Here is a 16,702-nt window from a genome sequence, read left to right on the forward strand (position 1 = left end):
TAGGCCGAACGGCATGCGCCGGAATTGCCATAGCCCTTGCCCGATCGAGAACGCGGTTTTAGGTCGCGCTTCCGGGGCGAGCTCTACTTGCCAGTACCCGCTGCGCAGATCTAACGAGCTAAACCACGCCGAGCCCGCAACGTGTTCCAGCGCATCATCTATACGCGGCAACGGATAAGAATCTTTGCGCGTTACCTCGTTTAACCGCCGGTAATCGACACAAAACCGCCACGATTCGTCCTTCTTACGCACGAGTACAACGGGTGAAGACCACGGTCCGGATGCTGGCTCTATGACGCCCGAGTCGGCCATCTCACGCAGCTTCTGTTCGGCTATAGCTCGTTTAGCTAACGGAAGGCGTCTCGGGTGTAACCGAACAGGAGCGGCGTTACCCGTGTCGATATTGTGCTGCACCAAGTTGGTATGAGTGCACTCGCGCTCATCTACTGCGAAAATATCCGCGAACTCGTGCAAAAGGAACTTCACTGTGTCGGTCTGCGTCTGATTTAGCCCCACACTGCTACGCCGCATCAGCTCGGCCATTATTCTCGCTCGGTCGGCTACCGGATGTTTACATGGTGCGTCCACCGGAAGTTCCGCCCCCCCGGTGCGTGCTACTAACCCGTCCGGCTGCGCTTTGGGCACTAGCAACCTGGCTAAACCGAAATTACCACGCAGAGTCCCGTCCGCGAGATTCAGTACCGCGCCCCACCTTTCCAAAATGTCTAACCCCAAGATACAATCATCCTCAATGTCCGCCACAAAGAATGGATGAGAAAGAATGATTGCACCTACTTGTATTCGCACTGTGCGACAGGCCCGTATCCTCAAATAACTCCCCGACACGGTGCGAATGTTCACGGCCGGTTCCGGCAGCACACAACCGCGCTCTCCTCGCTTCAACAATCCCCCACGCAGCAGCGAAACTGTAGATCCGGTGTCTATGAGCGCCCGTAGCGAAACGTTGTCCAGGCCACAGTCCACGTAGACCCCCGCGCGATTTCCGACACGTCCCGACCGGAAGTTAAATCCAGCCGTTGGGGAAACAAAGACGGCTGGGGGAGGCGGCTTCCCCTCGGCGCCCCCCGCCGCTAGTCTTAACGGCTGCTGGGGTACGTTGTCCTCAGGCCTGAGAGCGTTGGAGCTGTAGTCCGTCGGTCCCTGGCCCCGGCGTGGTCGCGGAATCTCGGAGGCTGAATCGAGGCCTAGCCGCGACGGGTAGCCCTGTCCCCGGCTAGGTTCACCTACCGAGCGGCTCCGAGCCACGGGAGATCGCTCGGCTCTTTCGCCGAGGTAGTCAGCCATGATGGGCTCGACGCACTCGGCTTCGCGCAGCGCCGCGAACAGGGAAGCCGGTGCCGCCAACCGAATGTGCTCGCGAAGCCGCGATGGCCGAATCCCCCGCAGGAACGCACGCCGTGCTAGCTCTTCCTGCTGGACGGGCCCGAACTCCGGGTAGCCCCGGCGTGCGAGAGATCTCAGGTCCATGGCGAACGCCCCTAGTGGCTCAGAGGCGCTTCGCACGCGGGTTGCCAGCTCCTCGCACGCGGCCTCGTTACGGTCATTCGCGCCGAACCGGAAGTGGAGCGACTCCCGCAACTTCGCCCAGTCCTTCCGCTCATCCGGCCGGAGGTCTTCCAACGCCCGGAGTGCTTCGCCCTCCAGCGAGAGGGCCACCCGGACGGCTGTTTCCGCCGGGGACCAGCCCGCGAAGTCAGCGGCTAGCTCCACCTGGGCGATGAATGCGTGGGGCTCGACAGCGCCGTTGTAGGACGGCAGGTACAGCTGCAGGTCGCCTCGCCGGTTGACGGCGCACGGAGCTGTAGTTTGCTCCGGGGTTCGCTCTAACCCGTTACTCTCCATCCCACTTCTGACACCAAATGTAGCGTTTTTACGCCCGAAGGATGGTGGAGAGACGAGTGAGCTTCCTGGCTGCCCAATGCAAATGGCTGGGAGGACTTTATTGAGCACCAACACACAAAACAGCACATTCCACAGTCACTAAAACACACATCAAACACACACACACAACCTGGCCGAAGCCTCTACCCCAAACACCTTTCCCCAACACGGTGAACACATAACAATCCCTCCCGCAAAGCATGATGGTTGTTACTCAAAACCCCACCCACGCCACAATATCTAAATACATTTTTGCTTTGAATTGGTTTTAGATTTTTTTTTTTTCATAAAAGGTCATTGCCAATGTAATAATGTATTTAATAAAGGTTTATAATAAGTGCTGTTTACACGTCTTCCCTTATTGAAAATTGTAGCGTCTGTAAATATTTAGGTGTGCCTTAGGGATTTGGAAACCAGTAGTGGACCTCTTATGAGCCATATCAGTGTAGTAGAGGCGGGCCAGAACTGGCCATAATATTTGTGCTATCTGTGCAGCAAATGCCACCCCACATCATAGCTGAGTCACTGACTTTTCCTTTAATTTGTCACATTTTTTTTTGTATATACGTTTTTCAAGCTAAGATTATGAAACATCTTAATTTTAATTTTAAGATTTTGTATTTTTTAGTTTACAAAAATAATATGCAAAAAGAAAGTGTGCCTGTTTGCATGGCAGCGAAAATGAAGTAAATGCATCCTAGGATAGTCACATGATGATATAGTTGTCAGACTCCAGTTCTGGCAGGCAGCTGTACATAGATTTGTTTTTTTTTCCTTTTTCTGGCACACGGCACACACACAGTGCTGAAGCTGTGCAGCATTAGATTCTGATGCTGTCAACAGATAACCTAACTCTCACATACTGTAGACTCAGAATGTAGAGAGAATGAGAAACTTTAAAACAATAGATTCATTAGATTCCTGTTTCGATTTTAATAGCAACCCATGAACTAGCCTTTCAGTCCAATTACTGCTCTCAGACATGGCTTCTTTTTTTTTCTTCGTTTTTGCTGCATGAATATAGATGATGTCTGTTCTCATGACTCACTGGCCACAATTCAGTAAGAATAAACAGACTGTCATGTCTCCAAGTCACTGATCCATAAAAGACAGCCACAGATTTGGAAGATTATGCGTTAAATCTGGACCATTAGGCATCCTGAATAAAGTCAAGAACATAGGAGAACAATAGGACTTTTCTGCGTCCATTGTTTATGCGGAGCAGGAAGTGTAACAATAGTTATGAATAGGCTTGGAAACAGTATTCATATAAGGAAACAAGACCAAATGGAAACTCTGATTACAAAATTCTAAATTTGGGACTTTAATTAAATGTGGACTTTGTAGGTCTTGGGAATGAATAAGTGTGTAAAAAATGTGATGCAACAGAAACACTATCATCCTGTTATCAGGATATTGTGAATCCTCATAGCGATTCAAGGGTAGTAACCAAGGCAGCAAAATAGTCTGTGGGTGGGATGGTGCGCATGGGTACTTCTCTACCACTCACTGTGACGCTACCCAGTCACCGGTGTCTGTGAACTTGTGGATGCAGAAGAAGGTGGACAATGTTTTCCTTTGAGTGTGTTAGACTGCTCTGTGATGCAGCGGTTTGGAAAGCTCTTGCTGGCTGACTTGACATATCTCAGAGGAAGGATATGTTTGTCTTCCCTCTTAATAGCTACTGTACTGCAAGCTGGTTGTTGGGTGGATAATGGGGAGGGGAGGACAGACAAGGGCAAATGACAAATGCTGACCTTCTGAAAATTCTTTCATGTAAATTTACATTACCACAGGGGCCCTAAAATGTATCCACACTTCAACAGATGTTATCTATGGCCTTTTGTAAAACTTTAATTTAATTATAGAAGCAATGAGCAGTATTATGTTTCAAGATGTCAGTAATTGTACCATTGTTGATGTTGTCATGTACAGTAACTGTTACACTGTAAAAACTGATGATCAAAGTAATTAAGCATATTGAGTACTGTTAATTTAAATAATTACAAGTAGTTCAAATTAATAGACCTTTATGAGTATTTAAAATTGTTGGTATTTATGAGTTTGTAGAAATTAAATTTTTTAAGTTAGCTAAACAACTTTCATATTTTAAGCCAAAGTAACTGTCTCCTTAAAGTTCCACCAACTTAAAATCTTTCAGCCTAGCGATTTTGTGTCTGACATCATCATTGCACATGTAAACTGCCCACGTTGAATTGTTTTGATTAAGATAGTGGATTGGTCTGTCTTTGCATGATGCTGTAAGTATAATCTTTACAAATCTGGGGACCCTAAAGTTGATGTTTTTGATTTATGTCATCTGATTTTCCACAGTTTAGTGCTCTCTAGAGTTATGAATAGAATGTGTTTAGACGCGCACGGGAGAAAACACAAGCTCCACTTTTTACTACCTACTGTTTGGAAGGATAGAAGGCAAGATTTCTTGTAATTGGCAAATATTAATTTTTAATCTAAAATGACTACTTTACTAGCAAAAATTGATTAGTTTTTGAAATTGTAAGGTTAACAACTTAGGTATTCTGGGTTTGAATATAAATCTCGAATTCAATTAATATTCATAGATTTTGTCCTTTTAGATTTAACTTAAGAAAAATAAAGAAAATTACTTATTTGATTTGTAACAGGGCACTGGTGGCTCAGTGATAGGTGTTTCGCCTGCCACATGAAAGGCCCGGGTTCGATTCCCAGCCACAGGATGAAGTGCCTGTCCCAAGCCCAGATAAAATGGGATGGCTGCTTCATAAAGGGCATCTGGTGTAAAACCTGAGCCAAGCTTGTGTGCGGACTGGATGGTTCTCTGTCTCAATTACTTTGATTTGCAATAAAAAATAATAATTATAATAACTATTAAATAGTAAGAGTTAGGCTACTCATTAAGGGCAAATAAAGAATGATTAATATGAATGAGTACAACAAACTCAAAAACTGGTAGTTCTGTTTACTTAAAATTTAAAACATCATTACTCAAAAAAATTTATGTAACTGATTACCTCAAAGTTTTATATATTTTATTTATATTTATATTTATATATTTTTCATGTTAAAATGACTATACATTTTTTGGGCTGCTCTCTCTCTCTCTCTCTCTCTCTCTCTTATGTATACAGTATATTTAAGTCTGCTATATACAGGCCAATCAGCCATGACATCATGACCACCTGCCTAATATTGAGTAGGTCCCCACTTTTGCCACCATAGCAGTGATGCACTGTGTTCTGACACCTTTCAATCACAACCAGCATTAACCTTTCCATCAGTTTGATTTACAATAGTGCAATAGTGGAGTTGCTCTGATCCAGTCCTCTAGCCATCACATTTCGGCCCTTCTCACAGTCACTCAAATCCTTATGCAACTCAAATACATCATTGCTGTCTAATATATCCCACCCACTTCCAGCCGCCAGTGTAACAAGAAAAAGGGGGAGTGTGTCAATATTAGGCAGGTGGTCATAATGTTATGGCTGATCCGGATATACAGTATACTCTCTATATATCCAGATTAGCCATAACATTATGACCACCTGCCTAATATTGACACACTCCCCCTTTTTCTTGTATTTCTTTATAGAGAGAGAGAGAGAGAGAGAGCGAGAGAGAAAGCTACATAGATAGATAGATAGATATAACTTTTAGTTTGCAAAAAAAGAGTTTCTAAAGAGTTTCACATACTAAAATGCTATTAAAGATTGTTTACAAATTGCAATAAATGTTAATTAATTGAATTAATACACGCATTCTGGTTCACTCTTACAGTGTGTGTGTGTGTGTGTGTGTGTCCTCTTTAATAAAACGTTGTAAGATTAAATACTTAAAAGAATTAAAATTCGACTTTAATCTCAAACTCAGAATTTGAAAATGTTAAACTTTACATGTTATAAGTTTATAGTTTTTAGGTTTGTAGTTATTTGCCCATCTTGTTAACAGCTGCATAGACTAGTCTCGTGCATGTTCGAGTCCTAACAGGAGAATTAGTGCCCTACATAGGGCACACAGGATGTCGCTTAGTTCTCGTAGTTCATTTCGGTTCTTGAAGAGCACGGTGATAGGGATATGGGCTTGGATTTGGTTACAGCCTAAGCCTTCTCTTGTTGCGCGTTTTATTTCCGCTTCCAAACACACACAGTCCCAGGATCGCAGTTGTGCTCGGAGAGGATTCAGGACACAGCGGTGTGTAACACAGTGTTACTGTGTAAAGTCCCTGCACTCACTCACTCTCACACTGACTCACTGGCTTCACCGGGAAACGCGGACAAACTGAAAGCGGGTCCTCAGCTAAAAATAGTTTGTTCCAGTAGTTTGTGGAACTTTATGAAAAAGACACACACAGGCGTGTTATTTATTTATTTATTTATTTATTTATTCCATTAGCGTTTGTTTTGCCTGACAGCATCTCTACAAGTTATTTCTAGGAGCACTGAATCCAGGTAGGACAACCTTTCTATTTCATATTCTGCAACCACTGTTTTGTTTTGCCTCACCACATTATTTTGTCTTATAAATAAAAACAGAATTAAAACACATTTTTTGTTGTTTAAACAGTACCTGTGAGTAACAGTACTCTAAAGTTTCTCCTGTAGGTTTCTTCTTAAGTTCCTCTATTGGCTGGTGAATGTCTGTGGTTACAGGAACTGAGAATGGAGAGCAATTTGTTCTTAGATAGATAGATAGATATTCCAGAATTCCAGATACATAATAGTTAAATACTTACAAATTCAAATTGTTATACTTTTTTTCCAAAATGAAATGTAGACTTTTTATAACATTTGTTTATAATTACAATTTCAGTAGTTGTATGTGCTACAAAATACTGACACATTTCAAAGTATTATTGTCTGATATCAGATAAGAGCATTAGGTAAACACCAATGTTTTAATTGACTTTTTCGAGGTGAATGTTACTAAAATGCCATAATTTACAAGTATACCAGTAAAGACTGCTTTTTGTATTTTTGTGCATTATGGATAATAAAACTTTTACATTTAGATTGCTTTTTACCACCTTTCTTTTTCACTATTACTTCCTAGACAACTTAATACACATTAATCGCAGATGACTCAACACCTCCATATTCATATTACTCAATGTATATAAACATATAAAAATATTAATTCTTTATTCTGTATTCCGCAAGTAATGAATAATAGAGACCATACAGTTTCATATTGTTTGTTTGTGTATGTTTATTTGTTTAGTTTTATTTTTTTTATATTAGGCCAATTTTACATTTACAAATCTTCCCTGAGAGCACTTGAGTTAAGAATACTTTCATTACTTTCAGATTTTTTGGTTTGCTGATTATTTAAGATGCCAAGGGTGTCACATGACAGACCTCTTAGAAAACATTAAACAGTTAGAGCTGTTTTGGTCCTCCACTGCAGTGCTGATGTCAGTGTGAATTTCAGAAGTAAGACTTCTGTTGTGTGTCAGCTTAAGAGTGACAGCTTATTTTTTACTCTTATTTTTATTAAAGCATACACTTTAATGTAGGTGTTTTTCACTCTTAGGGAAAGTTATATAAAGAATCATTTTAAAAGAGGTGTAAAGATGATTGTCAGTGATGGGGGTTTAGCTCCAATTCTTACTCAATCTTACTACATGTATTGAACCCATGTTATATTGAATGTGACGTTTTCCAGTCCAAGCCCTTTTAAAGGCGAGATGCGGCAGAAGAGCCTGTTGGCTTAGCTATTTTTCCAATAACATTTTTTAATTTACCAGTATACTCTGGGCCCTTTTTAAACATACAACTTCTAATTATAAAATGCTATTAACCAGGAATTTGCAGTTTGTCCCAATTGTGTGCACATACTTTTTAAAAAATTAACTTAAACTTAACTGCAAATTATGTATAGTATTTATGGTCTGTTTTCATTTTCTGTATAATGACTGCTAAATTTTAAATTGAGGAACAATGTCGCCCTGACAGTTCATTTCAGCAGGTTAGTACTGAGTAACTGCTACTGTAATTATACAGAATATAATGCACATACTGAACAACACATTAAGTTCACTTTTAAACGTAAGTAGTCTCAGAGGTTTTACTTCATTTCATCTCAGGAAGTTTCTTCTCGACACTTGAAAAGAGCTTCTGGTAGGATTTTAAGTATGACCTTTAAGTATGACCTTTGACCTCATTCTTGACAAATAAGTAATGTAATCAATAAAATGTCTGCGGTCACCCTTTTTTTAAACTCCTGGTATAACAATTATCCATGTTCTATTGTATTCACTGCCGCTCACATTTAGACTAAGGAGCTTGTCACCCACTACTCTTGACCCTACATTCCTTCTCGACTTCCCATCAGGAGCATATAGCCTACAGGTTACTGGCCTCTCTGGTCTTCCACTGGGGGAAATTAGTATTCATTTCCTGCCTCTGCCCTAAGCTGCTCATGTGGCACGTGTCTTCAGTGTTTAGCTGGATGAGCCATAGAGTTTATATCTGCTCCATCATGCCCCTGCTATAATCCAGTACAGCCTGTCATTAAACCCACCACACCCGGCACTGAGCTGAATCAAATCAACCCCCTTGGCTGCTTGTTTTGCAATTCTTGATTTTGGCTGGTTTAAGGGGAGATCGATGCCAGCGTGAGTCATCAAATCGCAGTGTTGCAATCGTTTTATTTAATGCAGTTTAGGGTATTAGCGTTTTCATATCCTTTAATAATACCCAAGGAAAAGTTTAAAATCTGATCCATATATACATTCACTGATTCATTGCTAGGGTATCACAATGACACAATGACTGAGCTGTGTGTTATACCAACAATTTTGTTCTGTCTTTGACCTGTTTGGTGCAGGCCTACAGTGCCAGGCTGTTCAGTGCAGTGAGCTATAGCCACATACAAGAACAACAGTCTCTGTGTCTTGGGGACAAACTGTGGTCTGCCAGCATGACTGAACAAAAAGCTAGAAGACAACATGACATAAGCAGCCGCACTTAAATAACAAGCTGTCATCACAGAGCATGATCCCACTGCAGGGTTATGTGTGCTCATTATAAATGTTGTCACTCGGTGGAGACCTGGAGTGGTCAACATATGCAGACTCCTTGGTTAGACTTTTTGTAAAAACACTACATGCTACTGTACAGTGGTGTGTAAGAAGAAGAAGAATATTCAATTATTTGTCACATGTACTTTACAGCACAGTGAAATGTCTTCTTCGCATATCCCAATTAGGAAACTGGGGTCAGAGCGCAGGGTCAGCCAGCTTACAGCGCCCCTGGAGCATATAGGGTTAAGGGCCTTGCTCAAGGGCTCAACAGTGGCAACTTGGCGATGCAGGGGCTCGAACCCCTGACCTTCCGATCAATAACCCAGTAACCCACAGCCTTAACCGACTGAGCCACCACTGCCCCAATGCGTCTCAAATAGTGTGGCATGTAATACATCTCAGACATGTAAGCCAGTCATGATGTCTGGTCTGTAATGCAGGTACATACTGTTTTGCATCATACCGAGCATATTTGATTTCAGCTTTTAGGTTTTATTATACTGTAGATACTAGGGCTGCATTATATAATTAAATTTACAATGTTTCAATCATACTTATTCTATATTACTCTACATGCATAAAGCTGTATATTAACATTAGAGTGCTACTTGTGCACTGTTGTTAATCACATTCCTAAACTGTTCCTGAGAGATTGAGATTAAGTGGCAATGCAGAAATAGTGATGGAATCATGAACTTTGGGTTATGGTGTAATCACCTACGACTCTATTACAAATTCTGCCAAACTTCAGTGAACTGTTTATGAACTCACAATTTGCTGTAAATTGTTAAGTCATGTTGAGAAGTGCAGTGAATTCCATCATTTTAGATATCTGTGACTGTAGAAGCTATGAAATTGCTGCATACATCTGTACTTAATGTAACTATATAGATTTCCACTATGAGGGGTGATGTCAACACTAAACAAGGAATTCCGCATATTTTTGGGCTGTGCAATTCATAACAAATAGGTATTAACCATTTATAAAATTGACAAACCATCTTTAACACTCTAAAATCTACTTTCTACTTCTAAATTTTATTTTTATTATGCAAAAGCTACATTTAAAATTTTCACATGGTCAACAAATTATTTGTTGTCTACGATTTCTCCAGTTGTGGGACGACTTACTGACTTACTTCCTGAATATCTCGCTATTACTTCTTCTGAACATTAAATTGTTGTTGTTCGGGACCAAATTCTGGAAAGTGGGAATAGAGATTTGATGGTTTAAATACTACATTATGAGCACAACTAGGCTGAAAATAAGCATTTGATGAATAAGTGTTCCTATTTAACAGAGTGACTATTTGTAATACAGTAGTATTTGTTGATAGTAACAATCATAGTTAGTAGAGTTGTAACTTAATCACATTTAGTAAATTTACTGACAAGTTATAGCACCGCAGCACACATTTTGACCTATTTATGTATTTCCCTGATTCAAATGTATGTTTTTGCACAATGCAAACAGGCAAACTAAATTTTAAATTATATACTTATATCTATACTGGCTGTGGATACAAATTATTATACTATTATGTTCAAATTATGACATGAAAAGGACATGAAATCAACAAAAAGACAATCAAAACATTAATTATAATTAATTATATAACATTTTATCATCAGCAAATTGTATGATCATAAGAGACCGGCACATAGTAGAGATATAAATATGAATAGGAAGCTTGTGACTTAATAAAACATAATCAGAAAAAGTGATATTCAGTAATAATTTATTAATATTAGTTCATTGTGTAACTATGAATGAGAATAAAAAGAAAAAGGAATAGGGCTTAATCAACCAAATCTATTAATATAAACAATCATAAAGTAGCATGCTGGTACAGGATTAGCAGCTTCCTGTTGTTTTAATTCATGCAGAGTGAATGTGTGTTTGTTTTTGTGTGTATGTGTAATAGAAAGAGGAGGGGTTTTAACATTAATCCCTTGTGGTTGATGGCATCTGCTTTACTGATTCCTGCAGGCTGTTTGAAGTGTTTTATTTGTCTGACTGTTTTTGCCAGACATGCCTGTGCACAGAAACCTTTTTTTTTTTCCGAATGAGTGTTCATCGTGTCGAAAAGCCTGCAGTGCTGTAATGTCCTATATTTTGCACGCTATTGTCCTCCAGATACCATTTATAGATATGGCTTGTTAATGTATGAGATAAAGTTGCACAGTTTGAACACTGTTTTATATTGCAGTTATGTTCCAGCCATTGTTAAGTGCTGAGAAGTATATTAGAAACACTTGTGACTCGTACAATCACATGGTTTAAGACTCCCTTGATTTCTGTTTGGATTATGTGAACGATGCAATTCAACAAAACAGCTACAAATAATTAGACTGGACAGGATTCTCACGGCACACTATAAAATGTTCATTAGACGGCTCATTTGCACATTGCAAACTTCTGTAATATTGATTAACGTATATCATGCAGCTATAGTACAAGATGAAATAGTTTTGTTGTCATTCTTGCTGATTTATTGTGGGTTTCATGTTTTGGCAGACTCAACTTATAAGGCGGATTTGAAGTGTTTAATGGTTTAGTGTTTGTTTCAATCTGCACATGGCCAGAACTACTTTATATAATACTAACAATTTAATACTTAAAACCTTTAAACCTGAAGGGTATTATACAGCTATTCATTTTAATGCATAGAATTTAGTAACTACTATGAATTATTCAGTTGTTAAACCAATGGAAAAGGTGAATAGTTACAAGAACAAAGAACAGCAATAATGGTCTTGTGAGTTTATTAGGTGTATTAAGTAAGATTATGCCTCTAATAGTTAAGTAGGTGGTTCTGCCCCATGATTTGCAGTAACATGAACAATTGAGTGTCAATAACATAAGAGACACATCTGGATCAGGAATCAGTTTTCTAAGTGGGATTTTAAAAACTTTAAGGTTATTTGTACAAGTAGGATTAAAATGTTACTTGAAACCCCTCCAAAATGTCTTTCAAATGACAAATGCGATTTAAAAATGCTCAAATAAGAAGGCCAACCCAGAAGATAGCTATAGTATAAGATGAACTGTAATGTATACCTACCTGTAATGTAACCAACGTATACCTACACTGATTCAAAAATTATTTTTTTTTTTATAATTTTTTATTTATATATGCTTGCATTTGTAGTGGTAATAGGTTGGAGTTCCTCTATATTCTTACAGGTGGCATGCAGCACAGCATCCTGTGTGTAAGGAGCAAATATTTGCTAAGTTTGTTTAGAATTTAAAAAAGTATATACGTTAAGAGAGAGAGAAAATCTGATATACAGTATATTTATAAAGATACTAACAGATTTGCAATACATATTGATTGGTACAAGGTGGCACGGTGGTGTAGTGGGTAGTAGCAAACCGTCACAGTTCAAAGACATGCAGATTAGGCTAACTGGCGTTTCCAAGTTGCCCATAGTATAAGTAAGTGAGTGGACGTGTGTGCCTTGCAATGGACTGGCACCCTGTCCAGGGTGTACCCCGCCTTGTGCCCTAAGCCTCCTGGGATAGGCTCCAGACCCCCGCAACCCTGAATACAGGACAAAGCGGTATAGATGATGAGTGATCGATTGCCATCGAGATATGGTGATAAAATTATATTCAGTGGTCCCAGGTGATTCCCATCCCTAAAATACAGTACTGTATATTATGAGGTAATAGTTATGACAGTCATAACCAGCACTTAAAAAAGAACTGCAGAGTTATTATTGAAAGTAGTGATAAAGTCATGTGGAAATAAATAAGTTCCCATAATAATTTGCCTTCTTTAGGCTATTTAAGCATGTTTTAGGAAGTGGCACTCATCCTTAAGGACCAGAGTGCAATAACGCAGATTTTTTTTTGCCTTTTCTGCCTTTTTTCTGAGGAATTTGTGTTGAGTAACTGGCTAGTCATTTTGAAACCTTATCTTCACTGCCAGGAAGCACTCTGTCATGGACGCTAGTTTGCGTTGCACATGCTGTTTGCTATCAGCAGTCTGAAATCAAGGCTAGGAAATGGCGAGACAATCAAAACAAACACAAGTATCCTTCTGCTATGCAATTAACTGGAATAGGGATGGACACAGGATATGAAAGTGAACTTGCACAGGCTTTGCAATATTTGTGTTATTTTTTATTTCTTTGTAAATTCTAATGTAGTCCCCATGACCCGACTTTGAATAAGTGGTTGAAGATGGATGGATGGATGGATTCTGATGTAGTATTAACTGCAATGTTTTGACACACTTAACCATGCCTTCTTGTAGACCGAAGCTGTATGATGTATAAAGTTTTTAAACACGGTCTGGTAAGATATTTCATGAGCCACCTGGTCTATTTGACACCCATAAGGCTATACGAATGTGAAATTCAGAACACATGCTTGTACTGATTAGAGAGAAGTGAGACTTTTATAGTCCATAACAGGTTTCCATCATATCATGGAATGCAGTGGTACACTGTGAAGGGTGCTGGTTTATGGAGTGGGAATGAGATCATTATAGAGGGAGTTTGAAGAATGAAAACCGAGATACACGCTTATAGGGTCAAAGGTCTCTTGGCCATGTCCTTCTCTGTTACTTCTCCAGCGGTGTAGGTGAAATCTGTGTGACAGTTTATGTAGGAGATGTGTGCTAGGGCACAAAGGAGGGTGTGACAGGCAGCAGAATAATTTATGCAACTTAAACCAGATTTCACAGACCTTAGCCTTGGAAGTATAGTGTAGTTGCTTTTACGTATTAAATAGAAAAGATTTAAGGTTTTGTTAATGTTGATAATAATAATGGCTAAAGAATATTAAATGATGTAAATTGTGAATAATCCCATTTATGGCTCCATTTTCTTTCTCCAAATTTGGTCTTGGCCAGTTTCAAGCCACCAGCCAACATTACCTATTTGACAGCTACCAACAGAGGGAGTGAAGGCTAACATACCCAAAGGCAAAACACAATTTAAACTCCTCTGCATACCTACGTGCACAGACACCCACCATTGACTAGTGTCTCTGTGATTGACAGGGGTCAGAAAGTAGGCTACCCCTCCCATCTTGTTCTCTTGGACTTCTGGCCATGGATGGATGACCGTGGCATCTTTAGAATTCACCCTTGTGGTCTCCTGACATGGCAGGCACTTTTCTAAAGAAAATATTAAATTATTTTGTGAGTGCTATTATATATTATTTTGTGCTGATCACACCTTTGACCTTTTGCACCTGACATTGCAATGTCTTTCCCCATGATCCCGCTCACTTCTCAGGAACAAAACACATCTCATAACGCAACACTTTATTTCCGAAATCCTGAAAATTGCCTTTAAACTGTCCATGTTGTGTTTTATGACTAATACAAGCTATAATGCTAAGCTTCTAACACAAGGCTGAATTAACCGAAAGTCCACCTGTGTGTGATTGTGTATGCATGGGGCTTTGCGATGGACAGGCGTTCCCTCACATCCCTGGGCAGGCTCCAGTCAATCTCTAACCCTGACTGTGGTAGATCAGTTCCTAAATGAATGACAGTATTTGTAAGAGTTTCACAGTAAACCTCACATTAGAGTTCCAGTGTAGACCGGTAAATTGGACCTCTCTGTCCTAATGTACATGAAGCTGAAAGAGAGTTCAGTGTACTGCAGTGAACAGAACCCTGGAGTGCTATCTTCACTACCTGAATGCTTTTTAGCTAATGGCACATAAGGGGAACTCATTGGCAAGCCACAGTCATCATTCAGCTCCTGTGCCCAGGCTCTATACAAAAGCACTTTGTGTGTGAGCAAAGCTTTGGCTTTTTTATTACAATAACTAGACTACTGTCTAAACGTTACCTTTTTTTGTGTTATGCTGTACTTTCGTGGCCTTGAATATGAAATCGGCTGCTTTCCTTTAATGTTAATATCTAATGATAGGTTGGCAGGGAGGAGTGTGGGTAATATGTTTCAGCTTGCTGTGGAAGACATGCTTGAACCTGTGAGGCACTGTTTTTAAAAAACCAAGTGACTTACTCAACATAATTCAATGCCCTTCAGCACAACAATCGTATTTTACCTGCCGTGAGAGCAAAATTGTTCCTCGCAATAGCAAGCCCTGACATCCCTACAGATTGCGATGAAAGCCAGTCGGCTGCTGAGAGCTGATACTGTCTGTCCTACTGATATAAACCATATTTGACAGAGCTTTAATAATCCATTAGAGTATGTGCAGGCAGCAGAGTGCCTTTTATTGATGGGTAGTCTTGGGTCATTTGCTCCATAATGTTTGGGTTGTATTGTGTTGTGTTCCTGCAGGCTTTGTTAAATATTAGATGCTTCCCAAGAATGCTTTTGTGTCTTTATGTGTAGAACAGCTGGTCGCCCAAAAATTAAATCGACCAGACAGAAAGGTGATAACTGACAGAATTTACGTACTTTGCTACTTTACGGAATTAATACAGACCAAGTCAAACTAACAAGTATCTGATAAATAACTTCTAAAAAAGTTTTTAATCTCACATGTTGCATTTGTTTCCTTGACAAAAAGTCAGGATTACATTTTGCTGTGCTGTGTTAATACAGGCTTTGTTAACACTTAAACATATTAGCAAGATTGTCCAAGAATAATCTTGTGTCTTAATGTTTGAAACTGCTTACCTGGGAGCGTATTTGGCATATAATGATATAAACTGATCAGCTATAACGTTACAACACAAAATATTATGCCTAGTGTAGTGCATGTTCCACTTATGCCACCTGGGCAGCTCTGGCCCTTTGGGACATGAGATCATAAGACCCCTGGGGTTTGCTGTGGACTGTCTGGCACCAGGGTATTGGCAGCAATGGATGGGGATTGAATTTGTTTGTACGGTACATCTCATGGGTGCTCAATTGGATTGGGATCTGGGAAGTGTGGGGGCTGTGTCGGTGGTCTTGGGCTCCTCCCCTTTCATGGTGGGCTGTGGTGCACTGGGTGTTCTGGTGAATTTATGCATTGGCTTTTATGTGTGATTGAACTGGACGGGCTGGCCTTGAGTCCCTGTAGTCATGGGTGAATTTTTGGTGCCCATGATCTTGTCACCGGTTTCCTGGCATGCTAATTAATGTTACTGTGTTAATGGTTATGGCTGAATTCTGTATGATTAGTTAGTTTGACTAAGAGACATTATAATTATTCTCTTCTAATGAAACTTCTCATGAAGCTTGCGTCTGCAACAAAAACTCTGCTCTTGGTCAGGATGTGGGCTCTGAAACATGGTGTTCTGTTTTTGCGTCGTTTGCCTGATTAGCATTTTTTTTTAAACTTTTTCTAGTTCTTAAAACTGCTTAGGCAAAGGGAAAATAAATTTTAAATGCATAAAAAATATATAACAATTGGGAGTGTATAACCCCAAACACGAAATTTGCTTGTTCCAGCACCTTTATGTCTTTATAAATGACATGCTCCATTAAGTAAGTTGACACCTACTGTAGTGTAAGGGGAGTAAAAAGTTTTTTGCCTCAGATGACCTGCGTCAGGTTGTAAATTATTAGCTGATGTAGATTAATGGGTCTGCTTGAAATGTGTACAGGTGTGAAATGTCAGTGCCAGACTTAGCAAACGCTGTATGTAGCATGCTTCATTTAGCGTCCTTTGGACCACCTAACCCTTTAATTTTCCTTTCGTTATGTGAGTGTTTTCTTTCAAGTAGAACCTCTGTGTGTTTAGAATTACTGTGTAAGGTGGCCGATTGTCAGCACTGTTAAAGAAACTGTTCAGGAGCTACTATTTTAGTTAGAGTGTTGTACTTTAAGGGGGCTCGCATTATGCCTATGTTTAATTAG

At 39.9% G+C, this 16,702-nt stretch overlaps 1 protein-coding gene across 2 annotated transcripts in view; it reads left to right on the top strand.

The window, feature by feature from the left end:
- Positions 1-6,063: 6,063 nt before the first annotated feature.
- tspan9a (tetraspanin 9a) overlaps positions 6,064-16,702 on the top strand; it is a 245,092-nt gene continuing 234,453 nt past the window's right edge. For both annotated transcript variants that reach the window (XM_053500909.1, XM_053500910.1), the window contains exon 1: positions 6,064-6,347. The gene's annotated coding sequence lies outside the window, so the exon portion shown is untranslated. The remainder of the gene's footprint in view (positions 6,348-16,702) is intronic.

Source organism: Clarias gariepinus, chromosome 7 (assembly GCF_024256425.1).
Source record: "Clarias gariepinus isolate MV-2021 ecotype Netherlands chromosome 7, CGAR_prim_01v2, whole genome shotgun sequence".
Lineage (NCBI taxonomy): Eukaryota > Metazoa > Chordata > Actinopteri > Siluriformes > Clariidae > Clarias > Clarias gariepinus.